The sequence below is a fragment of the Pongo abelii genome, chromosome 2 (genome assembly GCF_028885655.2).
Source record: "Pongo abelii isolate AG06213 chromosome 2, NHGRI_mPonAbe1-v2.0_pri, whole genome shotgun sequence".
Classification (NCBI taxonomy): domain Eukaryota; kingdom Metazoa; phylum Chordata; class Mammalia; order Primates; family Hominidae; genus Pongo; species Pongo abelii.
In genome coordinates this window covers 135589393-135606235 of record NC_085928.1, presented here as the reverse complement: position 1 = coordinate 135606235, position 16843 = coordinate 135589393, and the positions used below count along the sequence as shown (strand labels likewise).

Sequence of the window (16843 nt, the reverse complement as noted above, 5' to 3'; positions counted from 1 at the left end):
ACTTATCACAGGGGTTCTGATAACTTCACTACAATGAAGAAAGTGTTAGAATTACAGGAATTGGATTTATGTCTTTACTAGAAATGATTTTCTTTTGATTAGTGATATATACAAATAATAAGAAAAGTTGCATTGCACAGTCTTAAAAGCTAACATCAGATAATTTTGACATTATTATATAAAGAAAATGGATATGCAATATGCTGAAAATTGAAATTATGTCCACAATATAGTCTTTCTAGGCTCTGACATTTTTCATTACTTTCAGTTCAAAGGCCATGGCATGAGACCTCTTCTGGCCAATGAGACTGGCAAAGGACAAAAAGTCTTTACAGAAGCATATTGAGGATCCTGAGTTACTAGTTTCTGAGATATCCTAGACTCAACATACTTCTGGAAGAGGCACAGTCTCTCTAAAGAAATGTGTACTTTATTCATTCACTCAATCATTTTTCTTTTTCTTTTGAGACGAGACTCACTCTGTCGCACAGGCTGGAGTGCAGTGGTGCGATCTTGGCTCACTGAAACCTCCGCCTCCCGGGTTCAAGCAATTCTCTGCCTCAGCCTCCCGAGTGGCTGGGATTACAGATGCCCGCCACCACACTTGGCTAATTTTTTTGCATTTTTAGTAGAGACGGGGTTTCACCATCTTGGCCAGTCTGGTCTTGAACTCCTGACCTCGTGATCCACCCACCTCGCCCTCCCAAAGTGCTGGGATTACAGGCGTGAGCCACTGCACCTGGCCCAATCATTTTTCTAATAATATTCAATGAATACCGACTATACACAAAGCCATTATGCTAGGATATTTGGAATAAATCAGGATTATCTTTTTCTCAAATGGGGCAATGTAACATGCACAAATTACTATAATATAGATTAGAAAAAGATAAGTGTAATTCGGAAGGTGCAGACAAAGGGCTATGCACATTTGGGTGAAGGAGGAATAGTTTCTATGCAGGAATGATCTGAGAGGGCTTCATATAATAAATAACTTTGGGTGGGAATGATTGTAACATATATGATAGGTGCAAAAACAATATTCTATTTAATTTGCCATTTTGTACAGTACTTGTCATTGAGGCTGGAAAGAGCCTTTAGTGAGAATAAGAGGCATTTTAAAGGGTGTTAAGGGATCAATGTAGAAGTAAGAGGGCAATGGAAAGTAGGTTAGACCAGCCATAAAAGATCTTTAAACCCACAGTTTTTGGTCATAATAAGCCATTGGAAGTGATAGATCCATATTTTGGTAAAAAACTGTGGTGCCATCTATGTCTAGTTAAAAAACTCCCAAAATGCTCAACCTTCCCATGTTCTACAGTCTAAAGTACACTACAGTAGATGCCAACTTTAGACTTGGGATGTTTCTTTTCAGTATTTCTAATAATGCTTTTTAAAATAAAGGTTCCATAGACTGCAGTGAAGTTGATGTATTCATTTTCTTAGGAATGTTGCTTCCTCCCAGGGAGTTAACTTTCTCTTAAGGAAGTGATAGATTTATTTCTCACCACATAGCTGACTACTCTTCTCCTCCAGGGCGGTTTACTCCTGTGTTATTCTAGAGTTATGTCCTTGGTCAAGAAAGAGAATTGAGGATTTGCTGGAATTCAGTGCCAGTGAACATGATTGGAGAAATCCCAACAGTAAAAGGTAAAGAGTTGGAACTGCTGCAAAGGTAGTATGTTTCACCCTGGCAGTGTATATTTGCTGATCTCGTCTAAATGCTGTGGTTAAAATCCAAAATGCAAACATCAAAGATGAGACTTCAACTTCACCTATGACCTAGTTCATATTTAGCAACTGGGGCAAATGAAGAGCTTTCTCAGTAATTTAAACAGGCAATATAGTTATTGGATTATAAATTCCCTGGAAGATATATTTTGCTTTCCTTTATAGTTGTTAATACAACCATCTTTGTCACATAAACCCTTCAAATGCCACATGTCCCCAAATGAACTAATAATCTTTTCTAGCCTTTGAAACCTATTTGTTTTCTTACATTTTCCAGCCTCATTATTGGCATCACCACCCATCCAGTTCTTCAAGCTGCAAATCTGAGTTGGCCTTGACTTCCTACACATCTAATTAATTATCAAATTTTTAATATTTCACTGCAGAAAAGCCCTAATTTGGTGCCTCATTTCCCTCTTTATTGCTTCTGTTTTAATTTTGATCATCTTTTTCTTATCTCTACAATTGCAGCCTCTCTCTAACTAGACCCCTGTGACCATCAGTCCCTTCTACTCCCACTTGTTCAGTTTCCATTGCTCCCAGAGTGATTTCCATTAAAAACAATATTACCACTTAATCATGTAACACTCCTGCTTAGAGCCATCCATGGGCTCCCTGCTGCCTTTTGGATAATGTCCAATGTCCTTGGCATCATCTGACCCCAAGATGATTCTGCAGAATCTTTTCCAACCGCTGTCTCCCAGGCTACACACATACTCATTCTAAATTCCCTACTCTTTCATGGTTTTGGGACTCTGCTTTTCACTTGAAGAGCAAGATGCTTTTTGTTCGAGATCCATCCTAAAGATCACATTCTATAAAACTCCTTCTCTGAGGCTCCGAGTAAAGTTACATGACATTTCCTCTATACTTCCACGTGGCCTTGCCCATTCCTCTAATCAGCTTTTATATGTGCTATAATTATATGCTTTCATATTTTAACACTCAACCATGAACTCCTTGAAGCCTTAACTATGTCATTACTCCCATTGCTTAGACTTATAGTTGAAATGATCTTGGCTCAATAAATATTTCTTTGAGTAAAAGAATTTCAACTTCTTTGAAGGCCAGGGCTGTATATTAATTATATTTGTCTCCCTTTAGTGGTACCTGGTATTCCTTTTATTCACTATTGCATGATTACCTTTAGTTTTGAGAGAGAATACTGGACTGACTGCCTTCCAGCCTCTTATTTTCACGTGGTTCAAGCACAAATTTCTTTTACAAACTCTAGTAATAATAGTGTCTATCATCTTGGGCATGTCTACGTGCATGCTGTGTACTGTGCTGGTGCTTTTTCTGTTCCTACCACAACCCAATAACCCAGCAAGGTGGAAGGCAGCACCCACTTTTTGAGTCAAAGATGACAAAATTCAAGCCCAGAATTCTATTATATCGTATTAGCCTGTGATTTTTCTACTATATCATACTGCCTCTAAAATGTGCTTGTATAGCAAGTGTAAACAGACTAGGGTGGTTTGTGGTATTGTTTCTAGTTTCTAGCTCTTGCAAATAAGATATTTCTTTAAAGATTTTAGCCATTTCTAGTTTATATGCTGTTTATTCCCCTTTGGATATATTATGCTTTAAATACTTGTCATTTAAGTGATGTTTTAAAATTGGTATTTAAGATTCATAACTGGAACTAGTAAATGCATTCACTGTGCAAAGCAGTTTTGCTCATCAAAGAAAATCTAGTGTCCATTTTTTTAAAAAGGAAATCCATTTTCTTTGAGATTTTTCTGCTTAGAATTTGCTGACTGTAGTACTCTCTAGTGATTTCCTTTTGTTGTGAGGTTAATCTCTCTGTAAAGATATTCTAATTCTCATAGCTATTATAGTGACATCATTTTGGATATTTACCTTGTTAGGGTCATATAGAGGAAATTCTTCCATGTATTTTGAGTCTGCTTTTATTGGGAGGAATATATTTTCCAGTGTCAGGTACTGTTGACATCTTTTAACAGAAATAGTTTACCTTTTCTCCACAATGAACTTGCAGGAAGAAGTAAGGGTAGTTAGCCCTCCAACTCTCAAGTCTATAAAGCCTTTTTTTTTTTTTAAACAAAAAAGGTTTTCTTTTGTTCTATTAAGTATTTTGGACGGACATCTTTATTGTATTTGTCAGTCCAAATGAATCTCGTATTCCAGTTATTGAACTAAAGAGAACAGAGACCAGAGCGCTTACCATGTTTTATTTGATTTTCTGGAAAAAAGGATCCACATAAGAAGTTCAGATTTTATTGAAATGTCAAATATCCAGTTTGACAAGAAGTAGATGGCTCTTACCTGTGGTGTTCTGGCTATTCCTTCAATGGAGAGAATAAAGTAGAAGGTAAAATTGGGCAAGGTTTTCACCTTAACATCTGGATAAATGTTTTGCTGTGATTCGATGAGTTATGGAAAAGAATGAGGGTATTGGGCCTGGGGCAATGAGAAGGAGCTTTTGTGTTGTGTTAATTTGGTACAGTTTTTGTTAGGCTGCATCTCAGTCATCTGAAAATGAGCCTGTCCTTCTCTCTCAACAAATGTGTGATTTTAGGTTTTAGGATACAACATTAATAAAAACTTAGGCCTCTTGTTTATCTGTACAGTACTCATATTATATATTGTATTATTGGTTCTAGCAAGTCAAAAGTTACAAAATTATTTGGTAGATATTAATAATGGCTAATGTTTGTATAGCATTTCAGCATTCTTTATGTCATCACTTGAATTGTTTTCAAATTAATGGATGAAAAGTGGTTTTTTGTGATTGTTAATGTACATTTGTTTACTATAATTGAAGTTCAGAATTTTTTAATATGTTTAAGAGATATTTAAATGCTTTGTTGAGCATTACTTGTTTATATTCATTGTCTCTTATTAATTGAATTGTTGTTTTTCCCTTTTTTGACATCTTTGAGCCATTTATATAGTTTTAGAAATGGAACACTTTATTAGTAATAAGAATTGGATACATTGTCCCAGTTTTGGTTGGTCTTTTGATTTTTATATAGATGGATTAATAAATTTCCCTGTTATGATATCTAGATTTTGTGTCATACTTAGAGAGGCATTCCCTATTTTGAAATTACTATTATTATTATTTCTAATTTTTCATTTTTGTGGGTACATAGTAGGTGTATAATTTTTAAAACATATCCCATACGTTCTACTATAGTTTTATTTTACATATTCAATTTTTTTCTCCTCCATTAATAAGTTCTGTAATTTAATCTACTGAGTGTAATATAGGGATCAAAATCATTTTATTTTCAAATTCCTATCCTAAGAGTTTATAGACTTAAGAATTGTACAAATTTCCTAACAATGTTATTCAACAATTCATCTTCTTTATGTTAATTTGAAATGTCTAGTTTATCATATTTTATATTCCTCTATGTACTTCTATTTCTTGACTTTCTATCCTATTATATTAACTTATCTTTTTCTGTATATTTTAGTACTACAATTTTAATTATAGAATATTTGTGATATGTTCTTAAAGTTCTCATTCCATGATTTTGCTCTCAGAATTTTATTTGACTAATTGTACTTATTTGGAAGTCTATATGACTTTAAGTATCAGATTTTCTAATTGAAAAAAATCCTGATGGTATTTTTAATGGACTAATCTACAGGAAATACAATATTTTTGTGATGTTGAAAATTCATATTCAAAAACTTACTAGGTATTTGTATTGTTTACACCTTTTGAGGGAGTTCTCAATAAAACATTTTGTACTTATTTTATTCCTAGTAATTTTATCTTTGCAATTGCTATGTAAAATAGAAAGTTTTCTTTCATTGTTCTGCTTTTTCTAATTCAATCATGTTTGTTTATTTGAAGGAAATTAACTTCTATATGTTATTAATTTTTTTAACCAGCCAGCTTACTGACTTTCTCATATCCTTTGTAATAATTCTGGTGCTGGATTCTTGAAGTTTTCAGATAAGAAATAATACTGATCTTAAATAATAAAAATTTTGCCTTTTGTTTCTAATTTTTGCAACTCTTACTTTTTCCCTTTTGTTTAATTGCTTTGGCATTTTAAGACCAATGTTAAAACATGGTGACCATAAAGAAAACCCTCCTCCTTCTTAACTTTAAGGGATATTATTTTATTGTTTTTCTAATGCGTGTTTTTTGGCTTGTTGTTTGAGAGGTAAATATTTTATTATATATTTGTGCTTTATTAGAAGACTTTGTAATGTATTCCTACTTCATTAAGCCTTTGTATCAATTGTCTTTTTAATATCTATCAAGGCTATTCTTTCCGTGTTATTGAATCAATTAATATAATGAATTCAACAGGTTTTATAATATTGAACTATCTTTGCATCCCTTCAATAAAAGTTACTTGCTATGTTGCTGGATTTTCCCTCCACTAATAGGACTTTTACACTGAATATATATAGAGAGATATATATGTAAAAATATATATACACACAAATATAATATGATGTATATGTACTATGGTATATATATACACATGTATGATATGATGTGCATATATTATCATATTGGAATTTACATTCTTTTCTTGGACGTGTATATTTGACTTTGGTAAGGAAACTACACACCCATATTTGTGCCAATTATAAGGTGGTCCCACCTGGTTTAGCATTTGTGCAGATTTTTCATATTGTAATAAGGCATTGTTATTCACTGTTGCATGAAAACAGGGCCAAGATTGGTTGGCAGATCTCCAGTTCTTATAGTTTTGGCTATGGCCTTGTCTAATAGTGTCTCAAACATTTGTATAGTGAATATAGTTTTTACTTCAATGTGTGCTTAAATCTGAAAGACGCCCAGCAATATCACATATTTTTCAGACACAAAACATTTGTATCTAAACACTTCAGATATGAAACATTTGTATCTATATCTATATCTGTATCTATATCTATATATATCATCTCCTTTCCTATAACAACATGCACATTGTACACCAACTAGTAATGTCTCATAGTCTGTGAGAACCCAAGGTTACCAGCCCACAAGTTAGTGGAGTCAGTTGGAAATATGGGAAATTATAGTGTATGTATACATGCAATATATTTAGAACTTATCAGTATCTTTGGTATTAAAAAAATCCTACAATAAACCTTTTTGGGGTCAATGACCTAACAAAAATGAAAAATAAGTTTAATGAATTATTAAATTCTCATTTCTAAGAAAATTGATGATGCATAGATAACTGGGAGAAAATGCAGACATTTACATTTGTTACAGGTGCCCACATTGACTGCATTGTAGTCACTCACCACATTAAAATCAGAATGCATAAATCTGCTGAATAAGCATCAGCATGTATTTTAAAAACTAGTAACCGATTTAAGAAGACTGTACTTAAAAATTATGATTCATTCTGCAGAAGGTATCTTGGACATATTTTGTGAAACATGACTTTTCATTTAGATCAAAGGACTGCTCTTCCAAATGAATTTCATTTATTCATTTTTTTGGTAAGGGTTTGTAATGATATAATTTGCATATATTAAATCACTCCTTTTAAGTGTAGAGTTCATTGAATTTTGCAAAATATATGCAATCATGTAACCACTACCACAGTCAAGATTTAGAGCAGCATCCTCAGCCCCAAAGGTCAGTACCCTCCTACCACTTCCAGTACATAGCAGCTACTAATCTATTTTTATGCCTAAAATTTCCTTTGTTTAATACGTAATATTAATGAAATTATATACAGTACCCGGCCCCTTAACAAGCAGCTTTGCTTTCCATGATTTCAGTTATGTTCTGTGAGCTGAATCCCAAAAATATTAAATGAAAAATCCCATAAATGAACAATCCATAAGATTTCAATTGCACACCATTCTGAGTAGTGTGATGATATCTCACGCTATCCCACTCCATCCCACCTAGGATGTGAACTATCTCTTTATTCAGAGTATCCATGCTGTACATGCTACCTCTCCTTTAGTCACATAGTAGGCATGTTGGTTATCTCATCAACTGTTGCAGTTTCACAGTGCTTGTATTCAAGTAAACCTTATTTTACTTAATAATGGCCCTAAAGCGCAAGAGTGGTGATGCTGGTGATTTGGCATCACCAAAAAGAAGTCAGAAAGTGCTTCCTTTAAGTAAAAAAGTGAAAGTGCTTCCTTTAAGTAAAAAAGTGAGAAGAGGAAAAAAATATGCTGAGGTTGCTAAGATCCACAGTATGAATAAACCTATCTGTGAAATTGTGAAGGAAAAAAAATTGTGCTAGTTTTGCTGTCACACTTCAAACTGCAAAAGTTACAGCCACAATGCATGATAAGTGATTAGTTAAGATGAAAAAGGCATTACATTTGTGGGTAGAATACATGAACAGAAACATGTTCCAATTGAGGGCAATTGGGTTTGGTACTATCGTTGGTTTTAGGCATCCACCAGGTGGTCTTGGAACATATCCCTCTCAGGTAAGGGGGAATTACTGTATGTAGCATTCTTTGTCTGCCTTCTTTCACTTAGATAAATGATTTTGCAATTTATTCCTTTTTTTGAGGGAAGCAGTAGTTTGTTCGGTTTTATTTTGAAAATTTTGTTCATTTTGATTCCAAGTTTTCTTCTGTGTGTAGAAAAGAATGAAGCACCAGTGATTAATGTGTTGTTATTAATAACAGCACTTGGCAAGTATTCACGTCATCAGGGTTTCCAGTGGAAAACCAGTTAACTTTAATAATGGTTGAACTTTTGTATCTAATTGAATTGAAGTAAAACTTTTCAAAGTTCGTTCTGTGGTGAATTATATTTCTTTGTAAATGTTGTTGTAAATTCAGTTTAAAAGGTCATTAAAGATAAAGGTATTAATTTTATGGTGACAAAGCTAATGTAAATTTTGGTAGAGCACAACATGGCAAAGACTGCTTTTTAAATTAATAAAATGTATGAAGCATAAATGTTCTTGGACTTGATGCAGTGTACACATAATTCACTTTTGTGTTAATCACTATAGAAGTTGGATTGGTCAAAATTACCACATATTTTTATATTTGGTGAATTAGGTACAGTAATTACACTAAGTGATTAGATACATTAAATACAGAAAAACTATTTGGCATGACACTACATGGTTTCTTTTTTTTGATGCCTGTTGTCAGTCAGTTTTGAAATATCTGAGCCTTTGAATTATTACTTGTAAACAATCTAAGTGTTCAACAAAGTTATTAGTCTTTTCTAAATGAGCATTTTATGTTTTCTTTTCATTTTGTTTGAAATCACTTAAAAATATTTAACCAAGGTTTGTAATTAAACAAAACACTAAAAACTTCAGCTTTTAAACATTTTAACAAATAGCAACTTTTTAAAAACAAAACTTGCAGATAGAAGCACATTGAAATGTACTACTGAAGGTCAGGCGTGGTGGTCCACACCTGCAATCCCAGCACTTTGGGATACCGAGGCAGGTGGATCACTTGAGGCCAGGAGTTCGAGACCAGCCTGGTCAACATGGTGAAAACCTGTCTCTACTAAAAATAATAATAATAATAATAATAATAATAATAATTAGCTGGGCATGGTGGTGCATGTCTGTGGCTGACGCATGGGAATCACTTGAATCTGGGAGGTGGAGGTTGCAGTGAGCCAAGATCACGCCACTGCACTCCAGCCTGGGCGACAGAGTGAGACTCCCTCTCAAAGAAAAAGAAAAAGAAAAAGAAAAAAAGAAATATATTACTAGATAAGGAAGGGAAAAATATTAAACAGTGAGAGCTCAAACTATTTACTAGACTAAATATTAAAATTATTTAATTTTTCTTTGAGATATTTTAACTTAGAAAATAGTTTGGTGGAATTTGTTTTTAATTAGATAAATTTATGTTCCGTACTGATTTTGCAATCTCTAAATCTCGAACAACATTACAAAGAATCATACAGACACCTATTATGATAAATTTTTATATTACAAAAATGTTTTTGAAGGTAGTTACCCTGAATGAGGCAAAATAAGAGGTAATATTTTGACTGAAATGTTTGCACTTTCCAATGTAAAAAATATATAATTCAGAATATTTGTAGTATATCAAAATTTGGGGGAAAAGTAGAATTTAAAATATCCTCTATTTAGCAAAATTTGCTGTATGCCTACAGCTTATTTTAGCAACCACAGATAATATTTTTTCAATTAAAATTTTTATGGTCTGTTGCGAATAGTTTATTGAAGATGTCAACAATTTCAAATTTATTAACTATGAAATGCACCTTTGAGGAAAATTACAGACAATTTTATGAAAAAAATAAAAATAATGATACTACATAGAGGAAAAGCATAAACATAGTCTTCAGAATAACATCAACAACTTGCATAAGAGACAGATATGGCTAAATACATGATTTAAATATGAAAAAATATAATAAAATATTGTGTTTTGTGTACTATTTTATTTTCTGGTAATGTGTATATATAAAATTATATATATATAAAACAGAAATAATTTTACTTTTTAAAATATTTTTGCAAAAAGTAAATTTTATAGGTTTATCAATATAATAAAACTAGTCAAAACTAAAACCAAATACTTAAAGAATTATATTATTTTATTCTTTAATACTTACTTTCACTCTCAAAGCAGTCCCTAATTTATACCTTATTTTATACTCACTTCATAAAATCATTTTCAAAGCCATTTGAACCAGGCAGGGGTTTTGGGTGTGCCTCAGATTGCCAAGCACAAATTTCCAAAAAGTAGACTTTTAAAATAATTTAATTTTTATATTATCTTCTGAGGTAGATTGATCAAATTGACAAAAAATTATTCCACAATTTTAATTGTTAATACACAGTTGGCTCTTGAACAACAGAGGTTTGAATTGCGCGAGTCCACTTATACAAGGATTTTCTTCCACCTCTGCCTCCTCCCATGAGACAACAAGACCGACCCCTCTCCTCTTCCTCTTCTTCCTCAGTCTACTCAATGTGAAGATAAGGATGAAGACCTTTATGATTATCCACTTCCATTTAATGAATAGTAAATCTATTTTCTCTTCTTTATAACTTTCTTATTAACATTTTCTTTTCTCTAGCTTAATTTATTGTAAGAATACAGTGTATAGTACATATAACATACAAAATACATGTTAATTGACTGTGTCATCATTAAGGCTTCCAGTCAACAGCAGGCTATTGGTAGTTAAATTTTGGGAGAGTCAAAAGTTATATGCAGATTTTCTACTGGAGGGAGGTGCCCCTAGTTCAAGGGTCAACGGTAAATATTAAATATTCAACAGCTGATATACCACTGATATCTCTTTAATTTTCATATGCTAGAAACATTGACAGGCAAATGACATGTGTCTCTTTTGACCTGTCATTGCTCCTAGACATGTTTATTGTGCTCACTTGAGAGACAAGGAGCCAGAGAACCCTAAAGAAGCTAAGTATTTTTGTCTCAAAGCTAGAACAGGAGAAGGCTTGTCTGTTATTCTCCTCTTAATTGCAAAACCCATGCTCTTCCTTCAACTTTACTGTGCTTTTAGTTTGAAAAGAGGAAAAGGGAAGAGAATTAACATTTAATAAGCAAATTTGGACCTAATGCTCCACTTGATATTTTCACCTTCATTAGTTAATTTAATCTCAACAACAATGCAAGTTAGATGTTCCTGTTCTGACTTTATGGATTGGGAAACTGAAGCCTAGAAAGGTTTAATAAATTGTCAAAAGTCACACATTTTGTAAGTAGTGAAGCTGGAATCTATACACATAGTTTTGACAATAGCAGGCCCTGTTTAATGAAAGGCAAAAATTGGATCTAAAGTGTAAGGCATTAAATTTATGATTAAGAACTTGATGATCATACGTGACTTCACTGTGAGATACTTACAAGCTATTTTTATGTTTTTTAAGAAGACATTATCTGGGAAGCTCAACCTATAAAGTTGCCAACTGGCAATATTTTATAAACAGTATTTAGTAGGTTACTCAGGAATTTACCTCTCTTGTTAGAATAAAGTACCCAAAAGGCTGTTTTTACCTAAGGAGTAAAACCCACTGGTGTTGGAGGATTGAGAGCTCTGCTGTAAGTCCAAAGCTTGTTAATATTATAATATATTCAGAGTTATCTGTAAAGCAATGTCACACTAACTTGAATTTTAAAATGCTTCTGGCTCATCAGTGGTTCTTTAGGGGTGGGGGTCAGGGTCAAGAGGGGTAGAATTACAAAGAGACATGAGGAAACTTTTGGGGGTGATGGATATGGTCACTGTCTTGATTGTGGTGGTTTTGGGCTTACACATCTATTAAAGTTATCAAATTGTACACTTTGTGCAGTTTATTGTACATGAATTGTACTTCAAAAATGCTGTTAAAAATGATTTCTGGGGTGGAAGAGAGAAGGGTAGAGTTAAAACTACAGCACTATTAGGTTGGTGCAAAAGTAATGGCAAAAACAGCAATTACTTTCACACGAACATTATAGAATGACACGTCCTCTGCATTCAATTTTCTCAACTCTGATGAGCAGCCTTTTCTGGAGTATTATTGTTTGTGCAGATACAAACTATTGAATGTAAACTATTACTTGAGAAACAAGTAATGTTAACAATGAACATAGTCAAATTAATAATACAAACTTACTATTTTAACAGTAAAATTAGATTAAAGTTAGTGTTGATTTTTTTTGGTCATTAACAAGCTTTGGACTTACAGCAGAGCTCTCAATTCTCCAACACCAGTGGGTTATTACTCCTTGGGTAAAAACAGCCTTTTGGGTACTTTATTCTATCAAGAGAGGTAAATTCCTGATTAACCTACTAAATACTGTTTATAAAACATTGCCAATTGGCGACTTTATAGGTTGAGCTCCCCAGATAATGTCTTCTTAAAAAGCATAAAAACTACAGACTTGTTTTCTATATTAGTTATCTACTCACTTGTTTGTGAGTTGGCTGGGGAGTAATCTAATCCAAGTTGGGCTTAGCTGGGTTGCTCTGGGATCTTGGCTGAACTCACTCATGTGTATGTAGATTGTCTACAGGCTCTGCTCCTGTGTGGGCTTGGCTGGGGAAGCTTAACTAGGTAGGGCATTTCTCCTCCAGATGTCTCTCCTGAAATGCTGAGCATAATCCTGTCAGCAGAAGTAGAACAAAGCCAGCCCAATAACACAAATGATTTTCAAGACTTTGCTTGTGTCATGTTCGTTAATATCCCATTGGCTAAAGTAATTTACATGGGCAAGCATGGGCTTGGGAATGATGCCCCCCCTACAGTGAGTGGGCGCTGAAAGTTATGTTTCAAAGGATAATTGGAGTCAATAATAAAATCCATCATATTTGCCTTATTATTGTTATCTTTGGGGGAAAAATAACACGTTTCAAAAATTAAAAGTTATTTTAAAAAAGGTTAGACATCTTTTTTTGTAAAATGAGAGTTTTGTATCTTAAAATGGCTTTTTTATTTCCTCACATACACATGCAGTTAATGTTTAAAATGAATGACATAGAATACAAAATTTATGATGCTACCTGTGAGATACATAAAAATGTTATCAAAAAGGAGAGAGTTCTGATATTTCAGTATGATTAAAAACTGCACATGCAAAAAATATACACTTTTGTATAATGCTTTGCACAGTCAGCCTACTTTTACAAGAATATAAGCTAAAAAGGATGGCAGTCAACTCAATCCTGTTGATCAGTGTATGCTTTGCCCCCAGCATTGTTCGTAGTACACAGTCCAAACTTCAAATATGTGTTAGATGATTGAATTTGTAAAATATGAAAAAAAAACTTGCCTGCCTCATTGGAAGCTTTCATAAAGTGAAGAACTTTTCTAGTTACAGGAGGAAAATTTGATGAAATTGTTGGAATGCTATCCAAAAATGGACAGTAGGCTTGGGGACAGCAATAAGAAAATCAGTAGGTTCTTTGAAAGTCAAATCAAGGATGGTGATGGTATGTAATCTTAAACTCTATGCTGCACTGTAAAGCAGCAGGGATATCTAGTACCCTTAAAGCAAGTTTTACAGATTTATCCACTGAATAATAAATTTTTAAATGTTCTGTGACAAAGTCATCAATGTGAGCTATTTGACCCAAGGTGACAAGGCCACTAATGGTTAGTATACAAGGATTGCAGCTCTGTTTAAAGTATCTCAGTTGCGGTGCTGTAATGTCTGCTGTTAATAACTAGCTGAGGTTATATCCAGCCTCCTGCTAGATATTGTGGTATGTTTGTATAATATTTCCAAATGTCCTCTGTCACAAGTGTCTCCTTTATTTGTTCTTCATAGCAAAATGAGAGAGACATGGAAGACATGTTATTCCAGTTCTACAGATGAGGAAATTCAACATTATTTGGTTTATAGTCATTAGCAGGTAAATGACACAGACAACACTGGGGCCAGTTGTCCTAATTGTCAGACTTGTGTTTTAAGTTGTATCATATTGTTACCAAAAAGGGTTGATGAGGGAATTGAAAATATTTAAATAATTGAAATCTCATAGGCATTGAAGCAATGTTGGTTTTGCTAACGTAGATGTGTCATAGTTTATTCAAACCATTTCTTCTTATAAATCCAAGCATTTGTAAGATTTCCCCTATTTAAATGTGAATCATTTTATAAAATGAAGATTCCTCTTTCAATTTATAATCTGAAAATTTATCAGTAGGGAAGATTATCTATTGAATCATATTTTTTTGTAAATCTGAGACCAAGGAATGTGATTCTACTTTCCCTCTCAAAATAAGGTATTCCTGCATTGCTTTTTAAGACTTTTTACAAGTCAATATCCTTTTATTAATGAAAATACTTAAGGCACGAGAATCATAAAAGTGAATGGCAATCCAGTTACTGTACACAGATTCTGGTATTTTTCTATTCTAGTTTTTATAGATAATTATAGATTCACATGCAGTTATAAGAAATAATAGAGAAATTACAGATGCCCTGCATCCAGTGTCTTCCAGGATATTCAACTATAACACAGTATCACAACCAGAAATTTAACATTGAAACAATTCACCTACCTTCTTCAGATTTCACCAGTTTTACATGGAATCATTTGTGTGTGTTTGTGTGTGAGTGTGTGTGTTTGTATTTAGTTTCAATGCCATTTTATTATATGTGTAGTTTTGTGGAGCAACCGCCAAGGTCAAGTTACAGAACAATTTCATCACAAGAATCCCTCATGCCATAGTCACCTCTCTACACTTCTTTTTTTTTTTTTTTTTTAAGATGGAGTTTCACTATTGTCGCCCAGGCTGGAGTGCAGTGGCGCGATCTTGGCTCACTGCAACCTCTGTCTCCTTGGTTCAAGCGATTCTCCTGTGTCAGCCTCCGAGTAGCTGGGATTACAGGTGCCTGCCGCCATGCCCAGCTAACTTTTTCTTTTTTTTTTTTTTGTATTTTTAGTAGAGACGGGGTTTCGCCATGTTGAGTAGGCTGGTCACTAACTCCTGGCCTCAGGTGATCTGCTGGCTCAGCCTCCCAAAGTGCTGGGATTACAGGTGTGAGCCACCGCGCCTGGCCCTCTGTTCCCCACTTCTATAATTCTGTCATTTCAAGAACATTATATAAATGGAATCATATAGTAAGTAGTTTTTGAAGTTGACTTTTCCACTAAACGTGATTTCCTTGAGATTCATCCAAGTTGATATATGCCTATATCAATAGTTTCTTTTTAATTGCTGAGTTGTATTCTACCCATTCATTTTTATCTCCAGTTTCTTCCTCTGTAAATTGTACGGAATGGGCTCTCAGGACTTGCAGGTCTCAAGGGCTAAGATGATTTGTCTGAGCAAATGTGATGCACCCCAAAAGAGCCAACAGACTTGGGTAAATGTGAGCAGCTATAAACCTTAGAATGAGGGCACGTACCATCTGAGTGTTTGAATGTCTTCCCCGTTGTGTAACTATTGTTTTCAAATATGAAGGACGAAGAATAACAGCTTTCAGGAAGTGTTTAAAGGATTAAAAGTGTTTAAAGTATGAAAGTTCATTATGAAATTTCCTCAGAAAAATCTGTGGATCTACTAAATTTTCATCACTCCAATAAAAAAATTAAAATCCAAAGGTGTTGAAGACATCTCAGGGTCGGTTTTCAAACTATCCTTCAGCACTCTTAGGGGCCTGCCACATACCTCTCCTGACTTTCCTCCTCACCATCCCTCCGCCAACAGGAGCAAGTCTGGGATCATTAGTTTTCCTTTGAGGAAGGAGTTCTGTGGCTGAAAAGAAATTTGAAAACATCGAATCTGTCACCTAAACATTATATAATTGTCACTGTTTTATTAAATGAGCACCCAGTGACTCAACTGCCTGCTCAAACTCATTTTTGTGGAGCCAGTCCTTTCCTTCCACTTGGATGACATCTAGGCGAAGTTTCACCACCTGCCTCTTAGTAACTCCACCCCAAATCTCCAAATCTCCTCATCTCACTCTTTTGTTTGTTTGTTTGTTTGTTTCTTTTTTTTTTTTTTTGAGACGGAGTCTCGCTGTTTCGCTCAAGCTGGAGTGAAGTGGCCCGATCTCAGCTCACTGCAAGCTCCGCCTCCCGGGTTCACGCCATTCTCCTGCTTCAGCCTCCCGAGTACCTGGGACTACAGGCGCCTGGCTAATTTTTTGTATTTTTGGTAGAGATGGGTTTTCAGCGTGTTAGCCAGGATGGTCTTGATCTCCTAAACTTATGATCCGCCCGCCTCGGCCTCTCAAAGTGCCGGGATTACAGGCGTGAGCCACCGCGCCCAGCCTAGTCTCACTCTTTTCTAACATTGGAATGAAAGAAGCGTTGTTAAGAGTATGCATAACTGGTTTTTGTTGACCTCATCTGAAAATCCTGTGTGTAATTTCTCACCTCCCTTTGGACCCTGGAGGCATTAGCACCTAGTATTTTCAGACCTCAACAGAAATGGAAACTGAAATAGATACATTATATTATCCTGTTTTATAACAAAGATAACCTAGCACGTAATTGTCCCTAAATAAACGGATAGCTCCAGCTAAAGTGAATTTTTTGGAACATATCAAGGATCCATACATATTCTTCTAATGACTGAGAAGTTGTGTATCATTTTTTGTTTTGTTTTCAAGGAACTCAACATGATTTTATCAGTAAGATTACATTCAATGCTTCGTTACAAAAAAAAGAAACCACGTATCTTATTTATTTTTCACAAATACCAACTAG

General features: G+C 34.3%; 1 protein-coding gene across 8 annotated transcripts in view; it reads left to right on the top strand.

Moving 5' to 3' along the window:
* Window positions 1-16843, top strand: part of KCNH8 (potassium voltage-gated channel subfamily H member 8) — a 395129-nt gene that overhangs the window by 6076 nt on the left and 372210 nt on the right. The gene's annotated exons all lie outside the window — the stretch shown is intronic.